Here is a 10,550-nt window from a genome sequence, read left to right on the forward strand (position 1 = left end):
ACCATCTGCTATCCATCACTTCAGTGAAACAACTTCAGAAACCCCTTAAGGATGGTCACAGTGGCTCCTCTAGTGTTTTTGAGAATAGATTGGATGTATTCCCAAGATTCGCCTGGTGTCACTAGCCTCAGGTAATGGAGTTTCACAGACTGGAGGAGTGCTAATTAAAGTCAATAGCAGCTTGATGATCCTGCCACCATCCCCTCAATAAACAAGGCCACCTCCTAGTCTGTCAGCTCCATTAGACACTCTGGCTAAGTGATTTAAGTTGTAAGTGAAAAGTTGTCAAGAGAGACTGAAGTGGGCAGAACTGTGAAGGACTAGTTAAGGGTGAGCTGAGAGTGCGCTGAATGAGAGAAGGCTGACCTTTTCACAGTGGTACTCTTTAGGAAGATGCTATACTTTCTATTTGGGATGACAAACTATCTACAATAGCAGGAGGAAAGGTCATTTTCCTTAGATCTTTTCAGGTCAAGGAGGTGTGCTTTTGACCATGAAATATTCCTTAGACATGAAAACAAAAGCATGCAAAAAAATGGCTTTCAGAAGATCACCATCTTAAATAGCCCTAGGAATCATAATTCTTAAATATCTGCTTCAAGGGTCAGCAATGTGACATAGTGGGTTAAGCCTCTGCTTGTGGCACCAGCAATCCCATATGGGTGCCAGTTGGAATCCCAGCTGCTCCACTTCCAATCCAGCCCCTGCTAGTGGCCTGGGAAAACAGCAGAAAGCAGCAGAGAATGGCCCAAGTCCTTTGACCCCTGCATCCATGTAGGAGACCCAGAAGAAATTCCTGGTTCCTGGCTTGGAGAGTGAACCAGCAGATGGAAGCCCTCTCTCTCTCTCTGCCTCTCCCTCTTTCTCTAACTCTGCCCCTCAAATAAATACATAAATCCTTGAAAAAAATTCCTGCTCCTGTAAGGAATACCAAGAAGTGTTATTCCCATAATTCATTCCTAGTTTATATTAAAAGCATCCAATTGACATGATCATTATCCAAATACAGAGTAACCATTAATACGGTTAAAGGTGCCCACCTACATAGCTGGATATAGATATATAGATATAGATGATATAGATATGACTCTATCCCATTGGATCTGTTTCTATGGAGGACCCTTATATTGGGAGAGATCTGTGGGACGTTCTGTGAGAAGAACATTCCAGCAGAAGGAGAGCACGTTCAAAGGTCCTGAGATGAGAAGAGGAAAGAACAAATCCCGGGAAGCTGCAGCTGAGAATGCAGGTGAGAGATGAGCAGAAACAAGCACCTGGAGGCCAAGCCTGCAGGGTTGTGTCTGCTATGACAAGGTCACAGACTTCATTCTAAATCAGAGAGACTACTGAAAGGCTTTGAGCTGGAGAGTAGTAACAAGATCGCTTTAAAAGGCATGTCGGGTGGGGGGGCGCTTTGACACAGTGGGTAAAGTCACTGCTTGCAGTGCCAGCATCCCATATAGGCATTGGTTCAAGACCCAGTTGCTGTACTTCTGATCCAGTCTCAGCTATGGCCTGGGAAAGCAGTAGAAGATGGTTCAAGTGCTTGGGCCGCTGTACTCACATGGGAGACCAGAGGAAGCTCCTGGCTCCTGGCTCCTGGCTTCAGATCAGCCCAGTTCCAGCCATTGCGGCCATTTGGGGAGTGAACCAGCAGAAGGAAGATCACTCACTCTCTGCCTCTGCCTCTCTGTAACTCTGCCTTCTAAATAAACAAACAAACAAATAAATATGTATATATTTCTAGAAAAAAGGTATGTTGTGTGGAGAACAGGCCATGGGATAAAAGTGGATGCAACAAGTTCCATTAGGAGAATGTAATCATGACCCAGGAAGGTGGGGTCAGAGAGGCAGATGAGAATGAAAAGGAGTTGGATTTTGGATCTATTTGCTTGGAGAGGAAACTGTATTTACTGATGGACAGGATGTGTGTGGGGGAGAAAAAGAGAAGGACAGGATTAGGGCCTGAGCAACTGGATACATGGAGGAGAAATTTACAGACCGGAAGGCTCTGGGAGTCACGTGCCTCAAAGTATTGCCGGCTGCCAAGAGCAGTAAGAAAAAGAGAATTATGTCTTCCTTCTTCCATCTCTTCTCTCAGTTCTTCACAAATCTCTCAATTATCCACCTTCATCATGCATTTTTGTTCATTATTTTGTTCCTACCTCCATCCCCTCAATCTCCCTGCCCACTAATATTGCTTTGTGCTTTCTATGGCGCCCTCATGGTTGCTTTAAAAAAATTATCTTTGATGTAATTAAAATATTAGAACTTGAAAAACCCGTAGAGTTAACACTGGTATTCTCACATATACATCTCCCCAGAATCTTCCAGACCTGTTCCTACACTGCCTCAGGCTCAAAAATACTGTTTAACGAGGCTTTGAGGAAGACTTCATCTCCACTGCCAATAGATGACATTGCAGGAAGCTGAGAAAGGTTGACAGGAAGGCTAAACTCTCTTCCCTCACCCTGCCCTTCTGATCAATATCAAGCCTTATGATTTACCCATAGCTCCCTTCCTTCCTCGCTTTAATTCACTGCCTCCATCTCAGTGCTAGACAGGAGCAAGAGTGGATCATGAGGTTTCCATCCATTTTCAAAATTAACCTTTAACTTAGGAATGAAGACAAAAGAGCTTCTTGTTCTCAACCAACATTGCAAACCAGCTGGATGGTTTGGTAAAAGTGTCACCTGTTCTGGATGCTTCACTGGCTGATCTGCATGGCACTAGATAGAGCTTTCCTTTCAATAACTCAGGAAAATACACAGCCCTCAGCCATCTTCCTTCCCTTAGCAGGGAGAGAGCTTTGAAATGTTTTCTCACTCATCGTTTACCTGAATCTGTTTGCTGATAATTTCTGACAGGACAAAATGATCATCAGAACAAAATCACTCAAAGGATTTTCAGGTGCTGGGCTGCAGCTGGGGATTCGTTATGTAACTTTGGTTATGTGGCTCTTTCCCGTTTTCAGGCTGTGGAGCAGACACTAACTAATTAAGATGGGAGTTGATTTATGTGCTTGAGAATCCCAGCTGGCTGGGACAAGCATTGCTCACTCTGGGTTGCGAAATGTTCTCATTGCTTTCTTGATAATGTGGAGTCTTCAGTAGGTGATGATAATGACAGTTCACTTTCACCGTTCTCTGAGGGAGTAAATAAATGCTCAGTCCACAGTGCCTCAGTGCTCACGGCACCCATGGGACTCCCATCCAGCAGCTTGGATGCACCCGGACACTCCTGGGACACTCCCAGGGGCAGCCAACTCACTTCTGAGGGGCAGCCACTTGCTGTGCTTCTGCAGGGTCTGAGTGACAGAGTCCCACAAGCATTGCCCCTCTCAGGGCTCCCAATGAGAGACCACATGACCCCAAGAGCAGCTAGAAAGAAGCCCATCCACAAGGCTACTCTCCTCCACGGTCAGAATTTCCCCTTCAGAGCCTGCCCTTTGCAGTTAAAAGACAGGCGTCATTTTCTATTACTTATTGTGCCTAAGATTATGATATTCCCCAGGATGCAACTCAAATAGGATCTACTCAGTATCCACTTGGATCTTACAGTCTAGTTTATTCCATTTCAATGGCTTCAATTTGGGTAAAATAATGCTAATATTAGTGATAACTTTCACTAATTACACAACTTATTCGATAAAATTTATTAGCTAGAAGTCAGAGCCTAATAGGGAAAGAAAGCCAAATCTATCATTAAAACAAGATGCTACAAATACCAGAGTAGGGCACAACTCGTTTACTTGGCCCTTCCCAAGTCACCTTACCAGCTGAACCTTTCAGGGGCGTTGAGGCAGAAAACTTCAGGGCACTGAACACCTAACCGGGGGGAAGTTAAGGAGAAGGCTACTGCCGGAAAAACCTCTTGCTTTCTGGACTGTCCAAGGCTAGCCCAGCTGCACTGTCTTCATGAGTCCTTGGACAATACCTGTCCTCATTCTTAACCATTACTGTGGTGTGGCTAATGAGAGGTCTTGTGAATTTGACTTAATGAGTTGAAATAACTCAATGGCAATTAGTACATCTATTATTTTAATATGAATTAATGCTTCTAAAGCCCATGAAAAGAATTTAATTTCTAAAATAAGTTAAGCCCTTCCTATAAGTTCCTACTATTAACATAACTATTTTATTTTTTGGTATAAGTCACAAAGATTATCTTCCAAATCATTCCACTCACAGTGGACCTCAAGCAGCCAGGCTAAACGTAATGAAGTTTTATTGTAAATTGTTCTGAGTTTTTTTTTTTTTAAATCCCAAGGAAAGGTTAGGAAGAGCTGATCTCCAGCTGGAATCAAATTCTAATTAATTGGGACTGGCGCTGTGGTACAGTGGATTTAGCCCTCGCTTACAGCTCCAGCATCCCACATGGACATCCATTCAAGTCCCGTCTACTCCACTTCTGATCTAGCTCTCTGCAGTGGAAGATGGCCCAAGTACTTGGGCTCTTGCACCCATGTGGGAGTCCCAGGAGAAGCTCCTGGATCCTGGCTTCAGATGGCCCAGCTCTGGCCATTGTGGCCATTTGGGGAGTGAACCAGCAGATGGAAGTTCGTTCTCTCTCTCTCTCTCTGCCTCTTCCCAACTCCCACCCCATAACTCTGCCTTTCAAATAAATAAATAAATCCTTAAAAAAATTCTAATTAATTGCATTGAGGTAGCTGTGGTTTGGTCCAAACCAACAGTAGTACCTCCTAGCCACAGGTCCTGCCTAACACAGCAAGGGGAGGAAGGCAGCCAGGGCTGCCCTTCCTGTGATCACTGTTGCCTTTGCACTTTCATCCATCAAGCAGAACACAGAATCAATAACCAGTTGGCTAGCAGGGTTTTTTAAGGTTATCACTCCTGATCCCTCATTTGATGGATGCTTAATGTTGATCAAATTGACTGAGAGTTGAAAAGTTGCCTTCTGTTGCAGGTTTGATGAGTTACCATTTTCTGCCAGATAAAGGAGTTTCTACAAAAAGAGAAAAATTACTTTCCTGGATCTGTTCTTGCTCTGCAGAAACAGAAATGCAGCTAAGAGGCTTAAAGTGGAAACACTGGACAACTCAAGTCTTTCCAAGGACTATACCCACTTCCAACAGAGAATTCCTCTTATTCTCTGTGTGTGTTTTGAAGCCATTGTATCTGTTTGTAGGAAAGTATATATAAAAGGCATTCTTTGGAGACTCCAAAGTAAATCAAAATCTATTACATACCTAGGGTCTGGTCTTAGAATAATGCTGAGTGAGAAACCACATTATCAACAGACTCAACCATGAAAGTTTTGATCCATTTTACAATGAATTCCAATTTATCCAAAATGTTTCCAGATTCTTCACATTTTCAGATTATAAAAGAGATGCCAGAGAATGCTGGCATTAATAATGATATTTCCTCCTTTCCATGTTTGCAACTACATCTTCAACAGCAAGAAAGAGATATACTAAAAGTAGCTTCAGAATTGCTAACCCAAGCCACTATGAAAGGCAAAGCTACTAAATAGCGCTCAATATTTATTAAAGTCATTATTTCTCTCTCTCTCTCCCTTTCCCTCTGTAACTCTTTCAAAAGAAAGAAATAAATCATTGAAAAAAAGGGAGAAAAGGTTGTCAATATTAAGGAATTAGGGAAAATAAAACAATAGAACATATAAGGAAAGAGAACATAAAATTAGCATGTTAATGTTCTGGATAGGACCATCGGTTTGAGGTCTACATAGCTTGTTTACAAGGTTTGATATTGATATAATTATACAGCTCCTTTCCTTTCATTTATTTTTTAATACAATTCAAGGAGGAATACTTTCCTAGTGTTAAACTATCTTTTTATTCCTGGAATAAATCCACATTGATTATGATGTATTAGCTCTTATTATACACATGACTGGATTCTGTTTCCTATCATTTTGCTTTAAATTTGATCTTTGTTTAGGTTGCATTAATATTTTTCTTTTTCCTCCTAAGATGTCTGGTTTGCCACTGAGATTGAATTAAGCTATTGGAATGAATTGGGGAAATACTGATCTTTTATTAGTTTCTTCTTTTTAAGGTTTTATTTATTTATTTGAGAGGCAGAATTAGACAGAGAGAGGGAGAAACAGAGAAAGGTCTTCCATTCACTGGTTCATTCCCCAAAAGGCCTCAATGGCTGGAGCGGAGCTGATTCGAAGCCAGGAACCAGACTTCTGCTGAGTCTCTCACATAGGTGCAGGGGCCTAACCACTTGGGCCATCTTCCACTGCTTTCCCAGGCCTTTTAAGCAGAGAGCTGGATCAGAAGAGGAGAAGAAGGGACATGAATCAGCACCCATATGTGATGCCAGTGCTGCAGGCAGAGGTTTAACCTACAGTGCCAGCCCCTTTTTATTAGTTTCTAGTTTTATTTCATGAAAGTAGAATGATTTGTTCCTTCAAAGCTTGTTAGAACATGCCTGTAAAAATCATCTGGGTTGGTGTTTCCTTTCTGTGAAAATTTTAACTTTTATTTATTTCCCTTAAGGATTTTGGGCCAGTCATAATATTTCTATTCTGAGAATGTTTCAGGGGATCACATTTTTCTAAAAACATGCCTATCTTGTATAAGTTTCCAATTTTATCACCATAAAAGTATTCATAATGTTTCTTTATTTTCTTTTAGTTTTAATTATATCCCTTTTCATATTTCCTATTACTATGTTTTTCCTTCATTAATCACACCAGAGATTTGGATATTTTATTAGTCTCCTCCAAGGACCAACTTTGACTCTGTTGATGATCTTTAAGAGACATTGCTTTTAAAAATTGTCATGCACTTAATTTTATGTTCTTGTTTTGTATACATTCTATTGTTTTATTTTCCCTAATTCCTTTATATTGACACTTAATCATTTCTTCTTTTTTTAAAAAAAATTTTATTGACTTATTGATTTTGAAAGAGTTACACAGAGGGAGGGAGCGGGAGAAAACTACTATCCACTGGTTCACTGCCCAGTTAGTCACAACAGCCAGTACTGGGTCAGGCTGTACACCCCATATTAACACAAAGCTCACAATGCCTTTTTATTATTTTATCTTTAAATAGAAACTATCTTCTAATGCATGCATTCTCAATGTGTTTATGCTGCAATCCGAGGGGGCAAAATATAGTCCTTGAAAGTTGAAAAAAATGTTCAATATTACAGTGGCTATTATTCCTCCCAAAGTCCAGGGAACACAAACAGATATACAGTGTATCTATAGTGTTAAAATTCAAGGGTGAGGGGGGTTTGATTATAGGAAAATGTTTAAAAAGGAACCTCAATGGAATAATTAAAAACAGATTGAGAAACATTATTTTATTTTTTAAAAAAGATTTATTTATTTATTTGAAAGGCAGAGTAACAGAGAGGCAGAGAGAGAGAGAGAATATCTTCCATCCACTGGTTTACTCCCCAAGTGGCTGGAGCTGGGCTGGTCTGAAGCCAGGAGCTTCTTCCTGGTCTCTCACGTTGGTGCAGGGGCCCAAGGACTTGGGCCATCTTTTACTGCTTTCCCAAGCCGTAGCAGAGAGCTGGATAAGAGTGGAACACCCAGGACTTGAACTGGTGCCCATATGGGATGGCAGCACGCAGGTCTTTACCTGCTATGCCACAGCACCAGCCCTGATAGACATTATTTTAAAGAGATTTAAACAGTAAAGAAAAAAGATTTTCAGTTACCCACAACAGGTAGTTCTCCTTTCCAATACTATTCATTCCTTTCTGGAGATCCAGATTTCTACCTGACAGTTTTTTTTTTTTTTCTGCCTGAAGGACTTCCTGTAGAATTTCTTAGAATGCAGGTGGTTTCATGATGAGTTCTTCCAGCTTTTGTTGATGTGAAAAGTCTTTATCCTTACTTCTGAAAGATATTTTTTATTATAATTATTGCCTTATTCACAATGTACAGAGGGATTTTATCATACAAACTGGTGATCCTACAGGCACTGGTCGTGGAGGAGAGTCTATTTTTGGTCAACTGTACGGTGATCAAGCAAGTTTTTTTGAGGCGGAAAAAGTGCCAAGAATTAAACACAAGAAGAAAGGCACTGTGTCCATGGTGAACAATGGCAGTAATCAGCATGGATCTCAGTTTCTTATCACTACAGGAGAAAATCTAGATTACCTTGATGGTGTTCATACAGTGTTTGGCGAGGTGACGGAAGGCATGGACAGTTAAGAAAATTAATGAGACCTTTGTTGACAAGGACTTTGTACCATATCAAGATATAAGGATAAATCATACAGTGATTTTAGATGATCCATTTGATGACCCTCCTGATTTATTAATTCCTGATCAATCACCGGAACCCACAAGGGAACAATTAGATAGTGGCCAAATAGGAGCAGATGAAGAAATTGATGATTCTAAAGGAAGATCAGCTGAAGAAGTAGAAGAAATAAAGGCAGAAAAAGAAGCCAAAACTCAAACTATTCTTCTAGAGATGGTGGGAGACCTACCTGATGCAGCTATTAAACCTCCAGAAAATATGCTGTTTGTTTGTAAATTGAATCCAGTGACCACAGACGAGGATCTGGAAATAATATTCTCAAGATTTGGGCCAATAAGAAGTTGTGAGGTTATCCGGGATTGGAAGACAGGAGAGTCCCTCTGTTATGCTTTTATTGAATTTGAAAAGAAAAAAGATTGTGAGAAAGCGTTCTTTAAAATGGACAATGTACTTATAGATGACAGAAGAATACACGTGGATTTTAGCCAGTCTATTGCAAAGGTTAAGTGGAAAGGAAAGGGTGGGAAATACACTAAGAGTGATTTCAAGGAGTATGAAAAGGAACAGGATAAACGCTCTAATTTGGTCCTGAAAGATAAAGTAAAACCCAAACAGGATGCAAAATACGATCTAATCCTAGATGAGGAGGCAGAAGACAAAGTCCAGTCACTCACACACCAGTAAAAAACACAAGAAGAAAAGCTGGCACTGCTCTGAAGAGAAGGAAGATGAGGACTACATGCCGGTCAAAAATACTAACCAGGATATCTACAGGGAGATGGGGTTTGGTCACTATGAAGAAGAAGAAAGCTGTTGGGAGAAACAAAAGAATGAAAAGAGAGACCGACCTCAGAACCAAAGTCGCAGCCGATCTCGAGAAAGGGATGGCGACTGTAGCAATAGTCACAGGTCCAAGTACCACACTGACTCTTACGTAAGAGAGAGGGGTAAGAGGAGAGGCCGGAGCAGAAGTCCAAAGAAATCTAAAGAAAAATCCAAGTACAGATGAAAGCATGAGTGGGCACTGTAGAGTGCCAGAAAAACAGATGTTCAGATTGCGTTAGAGCAGTTATAGACTCCACTTGTCATTAATACTGAATCCACAGGGCAGTGGGCAATGAGAGTAACAAATTGGCCGGTTTTTTTTACATTAATTTTATTGCTATACATAAATGTCCATCTTCATTTTTAAAGTTCTTCACATTTTCAGTCTTTTTAAAAGTTAAGTATTTCAAACTACAGAAATACACAGCCATGTATATATGAAGCATAAGGAATAATAAATGTAAATATCTGTGTAGCCATCAGCCAGCTTAAAAAATGAACCAATACCTATACTTTAGAAGTCCTCTGTGTGGCCTCCCTCTTCAGTAATTGTTACTCTGAGTTTTGTCAGTCTTGCTAGTTGTTATAGTTTCACAATGTATGCTTGTATCCCTAAATGTAATGTTAATTTTTGTATGTTTTTAAATTTTATATAAATGGCTTAATGTATATTTATTCTTGTGACTTTCTTTTTGCAATTTAGTATTTTTAGAAACTCACTCATTTTTGCTGTATAGTGAATGAATTTACCACAATTTATACATTCTGTTGATGGACATTTGGGTTTTGTTTGTTTGTGTGTTTGCTGTTGCAAACAACACTGCTATGAACATTATCTGGGAGTGATACTATCATCTTGGTCTTTACCAGACAATGCCACATTCTGTTTCAAAGTGACTGTCTAGTTTGTAGCCCTACCAGCACATAAGTGTTCCTTTTGTTGCCCATCATTTGTAATACTTAGTAATTTCAAATTTCAACAATTTTGCCATTTAGTGGATGTTGAGATATTTTATTGTGATTTAAGGTTTTGTCACTGGTTTTAAGCAATTTGATTATGATGTGCTCAGTGTTTCTTCTTCTGTATTTGTTTACTTACGGATTTATGGTTTATCATCAAACGTAGAAAAAAATAGCACATTTCTGCAGTTACATTTTTCTGTCTCTTTGCTACCTCTCACTCTTCTGGGGTTCAATCACTGTTAGGTCACTTGACATCTCATAGCAGTTGATACTATGTTCAATTTTGTTGTCTTTGTCCTGTCTCTGTTTTCATTGCTGTGTCAAGTTCATTATTTTTTTTTTTCTGAAGTGCCTCATCTCCTATTCGTACTACCCATGTATTTTTTACCTCAGACTTTATATCTAATCTTTTCCTTTTTTTTGGACTTTCGGAGTATACATGTATGTATAATACCTGTTTGTTCATTCTACATATGTATCATTCTTCTGTGTTTGTTTATGTTGATTCCCCCTAGCCCCTGACCTTCAACCTGATACTGAGTTA

General features: G+C 40.0%; 1 pseudogene; it reads left to right on the plus strand.

The window, feature by feature from the left end:
* The first annotated feature begins 1,083 nt into the window (after window positions 1-1,083).
* On the plus strand, window positions 1,084-9,258 carry LOC127483406 (peptidyl-prolyl cis-trans isomerase-like 4 pseudogene; annotated as a pseudogene).
* Window positions 9,259-10,550: the final 1,292 nt, after the last annotated feature.

This window comes from Oryctolagus cuniculus, chromosome 13, assembly GCF_964237555.1.
Source record: "Oryctolagus cuniculus chromosome 13, mOryCun1.1, whole genome shotgun sequence".
NCBI lineage: Eukaryota > Metazoa > Chordata > Mammalia > Lagomorpha > Leporidae > Oryctolagus > Oryctolagus cuniculus.